At 33.2% G+C, this 13281-nt stretch overlaps 1 protein-coding gene across 1 annotated transcript in view; it reads right to left on the bottom strand.

Moving 5' to 3' along the window:
• The window catches only part of LOC149779413 (uncharacterized), a 142304-nt gene extending 129350 nt beyond the window's left edge, over positions 1-12954 (bottom strand). The window contains exon 1 of the mRNA XM_089940073.1: positions 12815-12954. The gene's annotated coding sequence lies outside the window, so the exon portion shown is untranslated. The remainder of the gene's footprint in view (positions 1-12814) is intronic.
• Between the last annotated feature and the right edge of the window lie 327 nt (positions 12955-13281).

Here is a 13281-nt window from a genome sequence, read left to right as displayed (position 1 = left end):
GGATGCCTAGTCTAAGTCAGTCAAGTGCCATAACTCTGTAAAATAAGAAAATCAGATTATCAGTGAAACATCTGAGACACTGTTTAGATGAAGTTCCACAGCAAGTTTGGCTCAAATCAAGTATAAAAAATGTGAATGCCAAAAAGAGTTTGCACCAGTGGGACCTTATTTTATTTCAAGATCCTCTTACAAAGGAACACAGTAAATTATCCTTAAATCAAATGAAAAATGCACATGCTGCAGTGTTCACAAGCCATTAGGAAGCCTATTTCTTTCCAATGAAGTGGGGTAACTCTCAGAAATACAAGCCAAATCAGCTCATCAAATAAAATATGTAAGTAACAATGTTTACAAGCTTGTGAACAGAAAGACTGACCATTTCTATGTCTCATCAGTTTAGCAGCAAGAGACAAAATTCAAACAATGGAATTCTGTGACAGAAAAGTTATATAACATACTTCCTTTAAAATGAATAGGGTGCAGGCACTCTTGTTGTTTAATTTGGGTCCAACCATAGACCTCCGAATCAATAGGCCTCTTTATTACCTGAAATGCATGACAGCCATAACATTGGTGCCAGGTCTGATATATAGAATGAAAGTTATTGCACAAACAATATTTCTTATGGTAACAACAACCTTGACCTTATAAAAACTGATAGTTTTTCTTTTCCCATGTGCAAGCTATTCACAAAGTTTGGAAACTGTAGATGGTTCAAAATTAGTTATTGTGAACATTACCTTCACCTTTAGACCCCAAATGGATAAGGTCCTTCCTTATCAAAATTGTAATCCATCCACAATATTTGGTAACAGTAGGTCATATAGAACTTGACTTATTATGCAGAAACCATGTGAACTTAACCTTTGACCTTTTGACCACAAAAATAACAAGGTTTATTCTTACCACATGTGCAAACCATCCACAAAGTTAAGGTGCAGAGTTCAATAAACAGGACTGAATAGACTTTGGTTAAAGAAAATTAGTGTTAAATTTTAAAGGAATAATTTATATTTGATTTAAAATGAGCAAATGTGCACATATGACCCATGTGACTTTCACTATAGTTCAAAGTAAGGATAATACAGCTCAGAGTTTTGACAAAGATGCAATATACTGCAATCATATTGTAACAAACAAAAATTTAATTCACGCTTTAACATGTGACTCCATGAAATCAAATAAACAGGGGACAACAGTAACAAGGTACAAATATAGCACAATGTTGTTATGTACTTGATGGAAGACCTTTCACAATACAAAATATATGCCTATGATAAGCTAGCTGCATATAGGCAACACATAACATATTGTCATGCATATCAAGGAAATGACATTTAGAACAAAAAGGCCAGGGCCTGCATGTTGTGCCCATGATTGAAGCATTACCATAAAACAAGTGATCTTAAATACAAGGTCAAAATGTTGAGCTAGAATGTCACAGAATGACAGGTGTTAACTCCACTATTATTCTTCAAAAAGAAAGAACAAAATCCATATAGTGGTTGAGGGAATATAAATAATGAAAAAACTAACCTGAACCTCAGTATAAAGATTGAATGTGAATTTGACAGACAAGTCAGAAGAACAAGTGAGCATGTCGGAAAATGAACAGTCCTGTCTTCAAAAATGATTCCTTCCAGTTATGAACAAAAACTATCATAGGATTTAATAAATACAAACAACTGACAAAACATCAGCAAAGACTTCAGCACAAATTTTCTATGCCTATAATCTTAATCCACAGTCAAAGGAGTGATCATGTCACAGAATGGACTGTAACGACTCATTCAAAAAATGACAAAGATTAATCAATGGGTTTAGGAAATATCAGGAAAAACTTAAACAAGACCCTAAGCCAAATTTTCTATGACTGTGACCGTTACCCCAGGGTGAAAAAGGCAAGCAAGAACATTGAAGAATGAATTGTCATAACTTCATAATGAGCTAGAAGAAATATATACTAATGAAAAGCTGGAATCAGAACTTAAACCAAAACCAGAGACAACTCTGACAATGCTGGTGCTGGAAATGTCATTGCTTATGTCTTGCTTCCCAGCAGCATGGACATGTTAAAATTGTGAAGACATTCTGAACTTTGCGATCTAGTTACAATTGTAATTAAAACTGTATGTCTCAGTCCATAAGGTAATTTCTTGGTGATCACAAAAAAATGCCCACTATATGCAGTTATGTTCTGTGATCTGTGTTAGCTTAAATCTATTATGATAAATCATTATTAAGTCAAAATAAGAAGGCCAGTGATTTACAATGTAAAGAAAACTTAGTAAAATAAACCAGGTTAAACTGATGGTGTGAAGGAGTTACACACACACATTTCCTTTGTTACATATATACTGAATGATTGTATTCTATTATCCATTCTCATTAATCAATTACAACAGCATTTATAATGGTTAGCATGGCCATGGAACATGGTACGTTAAAAACACAGGCCACATACGGTACCATTAGAAACAGACCACAAGCATGATACTATTGATAACACAGGTTACAGACATGATGCCATTAAAAAACATGTAGCAGATAGGATGCTAACAATACAATTGAAAGAAAAAAACAGGCCACATATATGATACCATTAATAACCTAGACCAGAGACATGGTACCATGAACAAGTGTACAGACATGGTACCACTAAAACACATGCCAGAGAAATGGTACCATGAATTACATGACCAGAGAAATGGGTACGTGTGTTTTTAATATCATGTCTGTTGCTTATGCTATTAATGGTACATTAATAGCACAAGCAACAGACATGATATTATTAAAAACACAGGCCACAGAACTGGTACCATTAATACCACTTGAATATTAGAACAATTTATATACATATTTACAAGTAATTCATATTACAAAATATAAGTCACATATTAAAAGTCATCTAATATTATATCCATCACAAATTTATAGGAAACTGCATGTATCTCATCCAGGAAGAGCTGAGTATCACCTGCCCAAGAAACAAGAAAACATTTTTATTTTTATTTTTTTCAGCCCTGACAAACAAATTATTATCAAATGGAAATTAATTCCACTTGATTTAAAGATATACAGCACCACAACCAAAAATCTAATTTGTTATGTCATAACTTAAAAGCACCTAATGGTGCATATATCCCATATTTACTCTAAAAGACCCATTGTACTATGGCCATTTGTCAGTAGTTAAAACACCAGACTTTATGATATCTCATTTAATCAACTTATGCTCTATCTCTGAACAAATTCAATTAATGGTATTGGTAGATGATGACCCACTGAAAACAGAATATTGTATTTAGAGCTTCAATTAATGGTATTATAGATGATGACCCACTGAAAACAGAATATTGTATTTAGAGCTTCAATTAATGGTATTGGTAGATGATGACCCACTGAAAACAGAATATTGTATTTAGAACTTCAATTAATGGCATTGGTAGATGATGACCCACTGAAAACAGAATATTGTATTTAGAGCTTCAATTAATGGTACTGGTAGATCATGACCCACTGAAAACAGAATATTGTATTTAGAGCTTCGATTAATAGTATTGGTAGATGATGACCCACTCAAAACAGAATATTGTATTTAGAGCTTCAATTAATGGTATTATTGATGATGACCCACTGAAAACAGAATATTGTATTTAGAGCTTCAATTAATGGTATTGGTAGATGATGACCCACTAAAAACAGAATATTGTATTTAGAGCTTCAATTAATGGCATTATAGATGATGACCCACTGAAAACAGAATATTGTATTTAGAGCTTCAATTAATGGCATTATAGATGATGACCCACTAAAAACAGAATATTGTATTTAGAGCTTCAATTAATGGTATTGGTAGATGATGACCCACTGAAAACAGAATATTGTATTTAGAGCTTCAATTAATGGCATTGGTAGATGATGACCCACTGAAAACAGAATATTGTATTTAGAGCTTCAATTAATGGCATTGGTAGATGATGACCCACTGAAAACAGAATATTGTATTTAGAGCTTCAATTAATGGTATTGGTAGATGATGACCCACTGAAAACAGAATATTGTATTTAGAGCTTCAATTAATGGCATTGGTAGATGATGACCCACTGAAAACAGAATATTGTATTTAGAGCTTCAATTAATGGTACTGGTAGATCATGACCCACTGAAAACAGAATATTGTATTTAGAGCACTTCTATGGCTATGGATCACAATACATAAAGCACAGTACTGAATCACAATGTTAAAACTGTTCATCCATGTGAAAGAGTGATTATTGAAGGCTCAGATTTCATTTTAAAAAGTCAAACATCTGTGTACACTAAATGCCCCAAACAAGTACATATATTTAAACGTAAGACAGTTCCATTTAAAGGGTTCAAAACGCATCTTCTGTCAGCTCTAGAGAAATAAAATATCAAAATACTATAACCTGGACTGGACATATTTACAGTAATAAAGGTCAATCCCTAGGCAAGCTGAAATTGTGTTATATTTATTTTACTTATTTGAGTTATGTCCTCTATTTTCCAGTATTGACTATGATCTCATTCAAGAGTGCTCTTAAAACTTGAACAGACTTAAAAGCTTAATGTTTCCTTCCTTAATTATTGTCAGAATGTTTTTTTTTTAATTTCATGATGTTTGTTTTTATAATCTTGTCAATGTAAATGTTTTTACAATTTATCTGTTATTGTAAAGCACTTCAAGCTTCAAAAAATTAGGTGCTGTTCCAAGTCTAATTATTATTATTATTGTTAATCTGAGAACCTGGAGTTAATGTTTTAAAAATGGTTGTACTCTATCTTGTGTTGATCTAAATAAACAATATCAGTATTTGTATACAATTGTTTTTATTCAGGGAAGAGACGCTGCATTCTGTAACTAGAATTTTTTATATATAAAATCTTGCAGAAGTTTCAAAGATTCTAACAAAAAATAAATTTGTGACTGATTTACAAAATGCTCATTTCCTATGTTGTTAATAATTGATGGCACAGAATCTGCCTACATTATGAAAACTTTTAACACATTAACCCCTGGTGAGGAGTTTACATGGTAGGAGGTAGTAGCCTACTGACGAGCTCTGTAGCGTCAAGGTCATGTATGATACACTAAAGTGGGTGGTATTATAGAATTAGAAAGGTAGACAGATGTAGCTCTACAATGATACCAAATAATCTGGAATTTATAGTTGCACTACAAAATACAGAGAGAAAAACCACATTTTGTTGGACCCAACTTTTTTAAAGCCAAAATTCGCCCATGGTCAGAATCCGATTATGTGTTCATATTTTAGACTTTTTGGTCTCAGATCTAAGGCAGACCAGTATGAACTGCAAACAGACAGATGAACCTTTACAAAAAGTAGGATAAGATGGGCATTTGGAATAAAGAGTGGTCTCAATATGAAAATAATGGGTCCGTTAAACCAAATTTTGTTACCAAACAAAATCCAACTTTTATCCTTCTGCTCATAAGCAAGCCAAATAGCCAATGAAAAACGATGTTTCTAACACAACTAGGCAGTATATTATTGGAAAATCGCCTGGAAGTTGGTATTTTAGGATGCATTCATAAATAGCTTCCAAAATGTGTTTCCTACTCGAATTTCAGACCAAAACAACAAAAACTGCAGGGGTTACTGTGTTAAGACATTCTGATGAATCTTATTGATAAACATGCTACAGATCACTCTTCTACGCACAACTTTACATGAGGACTGGAGGGAGACTTGACAGAAAACAAGTACATTTATGCACATGTACAGTGTAGCTTGAGAGTGTCTCTCTCATGATGTATTAATATGTGCAAGCTTGTGATTTTGTACAATGGCCATTTCTTATTGAGCTATCTGTCAAATTGTAATCAGCAAATTAAGATGCAGTGTGCCTCAAGTAGATGGACAAAAATTCAAAAAGGGATTCCAAAATGGTTATTTCTTTGAACCTTTACTTTTAAATGATTTTATGAATTATATTTTTACTTTAATAAATATGGTTATCTTTATAACTATGAAGATGATAACTCATTTTCCTCACCAGACTCGGAGACTTGAAAAAGATCCCTATGATCTGATCAACTGGTCCGCTGTGAAAGGAGTGCAAGCCATACCTGAAAAGTTTCAAGCACTAACTGTAAAGATACAAATTTATATTGACTAGTGATGTCAACATTTTCATGTCCACAGTAACTTTCACAAATAGTCGTAAAGTGCAAAAATGATGACTGTTTACATCCCCGTCAAATTCTTATTTCCAATTTGTTAAGTGCTATTGATATGTCCTTTTCTGGATGCAACATGCTTTTAAGTTTAAAAAAATCCCTCTCCTCTAATGTTTATCAGTCATATAATATCTCCATCAGTCACATCGATAACGCCTGTTTATTATGATCTCTGGTGCCATTTATATTCAATTTAAACTACATATGTGGTATTAAAATAGAATTAATGTGACACCTGGTTTCACATTCAAGAAACCCATCTGTTTTGTTGGAACTGTTTTCATGTACATACTATAAAGACAAAATAAGGAAATTAGATGGCAGTCTAATGATGAACACGGGCTTGTATTGGTGGTTCCAATTTAAAAATCAGTCATATATGTACTGTATAATAATACAAAAATACATGTATATTGTAAATAGGTTTAGTACATAATTTTCATTTGGCCAATGAGAGGGCAGCATTCAATTCAGCGAAATGCACTTGATATTAAGCGGATGATCATGGCCATGTCAAGCAGTAGCATGGGAAAATGGTCTGTCATTCCTTAATGGTATGATAGTAAGCCAAACTTTGGACAGGCATACAAAGTCAAATGCCTGAACTAAGCATCAGTACCAAATTTATTACGTTATGCAAAACCTAGCATGAAATATCAGTATTGATTCTTAAACAGGTTATGCAAGAAAGGAGAGTAGTGTCCTCCCTTGTATTATTATATAGTACATGTATGACAAGTAAATTGTAAGCAGTGATACAAGCCTTGAATTGTAATTGTTATTCTGTGTCTCGATCTGAACATGGAAACTTTTTCTTAAGTAGTACCTGGTTGTCCATTTTATTACCCTGGTTATTATCAATGGGTGGGTACTCAAGTACCCAATGGCATCTTTATTGACTACCAACTGTAATTCAATCAAAGTCATTGTTTGAAAGCTTTTAGCCCTCAAATAGACCTAAAACATAAGAAGATTCAGCAAACTAACGTTTGTATTTACATTTTATCTTTCATCTTCCGTCCCTTAACTTGACACCTTTGCAGTGATAAGAACACTACTTAACATTAAAACATTGTGCTCTAAGACAATTATACTAACAGTTAACATAAACTCTTACTAAAACCGCCAACACTGACGTTGCACTCTTTGGTCAATGGCTACAGAGACTTTAAAAATGATGAATAAGACTCCTCTCCGGCGTACTGATATCTATGATGTTTTAAACATATAACAAGTTTTATATTCAAACATTTTGTGGAAAGGGCAAATCATTTTAGAGAAAATTAAATTTCAGCTCATTTAGATCATTTAGAATCTTCACTTTGTCCTGAAATGGTAATGACTGTAAATGTAATATATCTTCTGTCTTAATGACAGCTCATGTCATTTGTTTTTTTGACTGGGCTTTACAAATCGACTTGCTGCCAACATTACACAAACTCAAATTTTGCTCAAGCAAGCTCAAGTCTGCAAAGTACTTGAATGTAGGCAAGTCAAAAATTTACTAGAGTGATAGAATGAGACAGAGATCACGTACAGTTTGTGATGCTTTTATATTTTCGAAGTTTTATACTCTGTGATAGAACATGCATCATTTTCCATTTAAATGTACCATTCTTCTATTATATAACTGTCCCCTGTTTCTTTCATCAATCAATACTTTATTTCATATGATATACTGTCAAGGTATGTCATTTCCATACTGTAGTCACTGTTAAGGTCAGTCTCATAATTTGTGCAATGAACAATAATGATAATATTATTTCAAGTCAATTTTGACAAATATGGAATAGATATTTATATTTTAACTAATCAGTAACATTTTAATCAGAATATCAGCATGTATACAAGATTTGCAGACTTTTTAGTCCTAACCTAGCTTCAATAGTCTATTGTGTCTGTGTACAAAGCTTAATTGCCAGTTCTTGGTTGTCAATTATTGATTTGGCGCATGTTTCTGATTTCAATGTGATTAGGTAATGACTATTCAATGTAATAACTAATCATGATATAATTAATGAGATTTCTTTTACAGGCATTTCTAAAAATAAAAATTTCAATGGTCCCTAATGATTAGCCACCTGGATATTCTTAAAAGTGTGATTGAAAATCTACCACCTCCAAGGAGTTCTTTTATCTTCTTTAGTTTATGTGATTATTGCAGTAGACCAATAATGTATATACTTTCTGGCAAAACATTTAATGGATAAAAATAAGTCTTATCAAATCATTCTTAAAAGTCAAAGACTGTTTTGAGACATGTCAGATTTTATTGTGACTTAGTGATAGCTTTTAAGTAAATGGATAAATTAAGTATTTTCAAATCATTCAGTTGCCAGTATAAATAAATCATTACAAAAAGTCGAGCTTTCATTATTATTGATGTATATTTAGTTCAAGAGATGAACCTACTAGTGTATCTAGGTAAAAAGGAAAACCTGACAAAGTTTCCATAAACATATCTAGAACCTGTTTCAAAGAAAAACCATTGTTTAAACTGTCAGTTCAAGGTCTTTTATCTAAATATCCCCCATTAAAAATCTAATTATTTGTGTCTTTGCCTTTGTAACTATATATGTAGTCTCATATATACCTCTATCTACATGTACTACTTACATTATCTGTTTTGATAGCAAACTATTGGCAAATGATTTTACAGTGTAAACAAAGATAAAAAGAAAACAAATTTTCTTCAAAAGAAATACAGTAAAACCTGTCTTGTGAGACCCCCTTCTGCCAGCAAAAAGCAGCCTCTCAAGACAGGTGGTCTCTCATAACTGGTTTGTACAAGATTATCAGTTTACACTGTCTAAATGGAGCAGGTTTAAAAAGGGAGATATCAACATTGTTGTACATGCATTATATTCCTTATTCATAGTTAATGTCACAATGTTGCACATCATTTCATCTCAATGTAATTTTCTATAACAATAAAGATAACAAAACATCATAAAACATTAACAATTACATTTGATGATGATCTGTACATGTAGGTTAGCATATGAATTGCCAAATTAGTAAGGTAATGTTTATTTATCCTGTCCTTAGGTTAACTTGACATGTCCATACAATTCAGACTCACTTCAAATGTAATAACAAGAACTGCACAATTAGCTATTATTTCACTTACTTATCCTGTATGTGAATTTGGCTTTGATCTGGGTTTAGGTAAAATATGGAACCAATGAATGAAATCGAAAGGCATAATTAACCCATTCGTAAACAAGATAAATTTATATAAAAACTAACCTAAAATACCTATAATTCACCAATGACATAAAGAGAATAACTCAATAAACCAATGGTGTAAAGGCCTGAACCACAGTGAACAGGTGATGACTTGTTATGGGTTTTAATGATGGTAACATCACAAATAAACCAAACATATATATTTTACAATGACAATCAAATCTGAAAAAATAATCACCCTTTATTGACCCCTAACAATATGGATATACTCCAAAGACAATTTGCCTATTTGACCACCACAGCAAAGCCCTTCCAAAAGATTTCTCATCAGGATATTAACTGGGTTTTGTGGTTTTTAACCAAAGAAAAATAAACAATACAAACCTCTGAACTGACTGTATATCTGTGATGGCTACTTTTAAGGAACCAACAGTTACTAGTAATTGGGATTTACAGGACTTTGGCACTATAATGACAGTTAGTAACATGTAGTTTTGTCTAGATTTAAGACCTGTAGCATATGACAGCTATTTGCATCCAATCCAGACTTGCCTATTTCATTGGGTTTATTTTTTTTATAGGACAAACAATGGTTGTGGCTCTAAGGAATAAATAAATGTCACTGGTATTTATCTCTGTTTTTGCAATGTAGTTATGCAATAAGTGTTGTTTTACAACAATCTGCACTCTGTCTGTAAATACTCCTAAATGGCCACAGTTACAATGAATTAAATAAAAAAAAGTATTCATTGGCTTTGCAAAACGGACATTCTTAGCAGTGTCAAAATGCATTTTTGTAAGAAAATTGTGGTCGCTGATCACTTTCTGCAGGTGGCCACTGACAACAGTGAGTTTATATAATGAAACAACTGATCTCTGCATGACAAATGTGGCTGTAAATGACAGGTGGCTGCTCATAGAGGAGTTCACTCAAGACAGTTTTTACTGCATAACACAATTTCCTTAAAACAACCCATCTCTTGCTACCTACTGTTTTAACTTAAATTGTGATGTATGTTGTCACATTTTGTGGCAGGTTCAGCAATCCCAAGGAGCAAATTCAATTTTCCAGTCAGAAGGGCAAGCTGACCTTTATAAAATTTCAAAAAAACTTCCTTCACTATTTTATGTATGTCAAGTGTCCTATTAACTCCATTTTCTTTCTTTTCTTTTCTGTAGAGCTTAATTTGCTTGATTGCATGATTCTTATTATGACTTGTGCTTCCTTTAATTTTAAGACACATGAACATTTAATCTATTATTTAAGGTTTAATGTACATTACAGAGGTCTTAGACATGCTTTATCACGCATATCCAGATGCAATTCATTTATATGAGATGCAGAAAATCTTACAAAGGAGTTGTCCGTATGGATGACAAATTCAAAGGCTTTGAAAGTCCTGCTTCAACCACCTGCTGAGTGGGAAATTATGTTGATCGTTTTAGTTGTGCTGATATTTACACTGAAATATCAGTGGCTGAAAGACAACCTGATGTACATGTTGCTATTGTAAGAGTACATGAGAAGAATATGATGCAATAGCTGGGCAGCAAGTTCAAAAACTTCAATTTGCTGCTGAGTGGTCAGAAAATGTGCTGATATTTACAAAGAATGAATTCACAGGCAGAAAGACAAAGTTATGTACATGTGTATAAAGTACATCAAATGAACAACTTCAGCTTTCATTATTGTGTAGTCTAATAAGTAGTGCATGTGACCTCAAAAACAAGACGCATTGAAACTTAGACAAAATGCCATTTGCAAACATGGATAAGTAGTTTGGGGTTAAACAGCAAATTGATGAAGACTGTAATGAGATTCAGAAGAGCGCTAAAGTTGCTAGAACTGAACACTCACATGGAACAGTAGCCAGATGTAAGAAAGTGTGTGATGCCTAGCTTAGTGATCGGAATAAGACCTGTCCTTGGCCTGACATAATAGTCTCACTCTAATGGGCAAACAGGAGCTATTTGTCAATATTTATGCGACTACAAAAGCCACTACTCAACTGTTAGAGTAAAAAGGATTGATGCTGTGAGAAAGCTATCTGTCTAGTCTAGGTTTCCTCTTACCTTTCTACCCTATTCATGATATTTGAAAATTTATTACACAATCAAACGTAAATGTCCAAATATTCATAAGTCCACTGTGGTGGCAGGTCTGTTTGAATTCTGACAACACATTTTTGAAGTCAGACAAGTAAAATTTGTACAAAGCTCTAGCTAAGGACAAATGTTTATTTCATATTTTAAAGCAAGTCAGGTCAAGTTCTAATTTTCATATTTTAATGACTTTATCTACCTTTAGCTGGCCATTCATGCCCTCTAGGTATACTGAATCTTTGAATCAAACTCCATTTATTCATTCACATTCTGTTTTACTACAGTAAGAGGTCACTGATAACTATAAGTACTGATGCCAACATATTGGAGCAAGAAATGGTGCATACAAGATAACTAGTCCAATAAATCTAACCCTAAAATCTGTTGATACTGATGTATGATTTGTTGGTGTGATGTCACCTTTTCATCCAAATATGTAATTTTTTGCATGCAAATCTTCCTGAAACATATCTGCATATTGTTTAGAACCTTACCAGTATTTGGTAAAAACCATATCTAGTGCAAAATTCATAATGGTCACAGGAGATAGGGTTGTGCAATTCCACATGAACTTACAAGTCATCAAGCAAAGCATTTGATCCGGAAATATAATGTATGTATCGCTCAAAAAAATATTCAACAGATGTTGACTCAAAAGCTACAAGAAATATCGGTGGTATATAAAATGTACACATATGTGTGCAGTCAAAATTGACTATAAATATTTGCATGTTTTAATGAATAAGTAAGATTAGCCTCTAATTATTTAGTCAGTCTCATTACAGGTGTGAGACTAATTCATTAGCCTACAAGATAATCCGACAATAACAAACATTACAAGTTTTGGCCCTTTGAAAAATTGACAGGCATTGTTTCTTTTGTTTGTTTTTTAAAAACAACCAAAAATACAAACATCTGATCAGTCTCAGGTCGGGAAGACAGGAAACGCAGACTACTGTCGATCTAGTCCTACATGTAAGACATTTTGATTTTGTTTAGGTGCTAAAACATAAATATCAGCGTCAGGTCTTACAGGTAGGACTAACTGTCGATCCTGACACTGCTTCATCAGTTTCAGTGCTTGAAATTCGCCTAAAAATACAAATCATATATTCCAAATATCCAATCACTGCATTAAAATATTCATACATTCTGTATGCCATTCACTTGTTCATTCATTCGCTCTAGTTCACATTTTAAAAAATCAAGAATGGCTGGTGACCGACTTGACCCTGTTATCGACACAGTCTACAAATTCGCTAACAACCAGGAACTGCACTTGTTAGATTCACTTACCGTCAACTAGATATTACATTCATCCTTGAATGCCAACAATTCAGTCCCAAACATCAAATACGGTAAAATATGTTTGGACTAGGTACGGGTACCTGTTCCCGTAACATGTCAACTATCTGACCGATGCTAAGTAACAAAACAATGCGCCAATCCACATAAAGTTTACAACTCCATTCACCAATGAGAATTTAATTAACATGCATGTTTTGGATCCCGCCAAACGAAGAAAAAAAAAATCCAGAGAGACTGATACCTGTTCAATTTTCCTGTATTTAGATTGGCCGGGGACCAACCTAATTCCAGAGTAATGAGTTTTACCGACACGGATCGAAAATGAAACAAAACTCAAGTAACTGGCTTACATAAACACAATAAAATTTCTAACATAAAGATGCATTTTAAAAACCCAAGTAAATTATGAAACAGTTACTTGAAAAGGCCAATTATTAAAGAATGTTTATCTTCTT

This window comes from Sinohyriopsis cumingii, chromosome 17 (genome assembly GCF_028554795.1).
Source record: "Sinohyriopsis cumingii isolate HCF-2022 chromosome 17, ASM2855479v2, whole genome shotgun sequence".
Classification (NCBI taxonomy): Eukaryota; Metazoa; Mollusca; class Bivalvia; order Unionida; family Unionidae; genus Sinohyriopsis; species Sinohyriopsis cumingii.
This window is presented reverse-complemented; position numbering and strand designations above follow the sequence as displayed.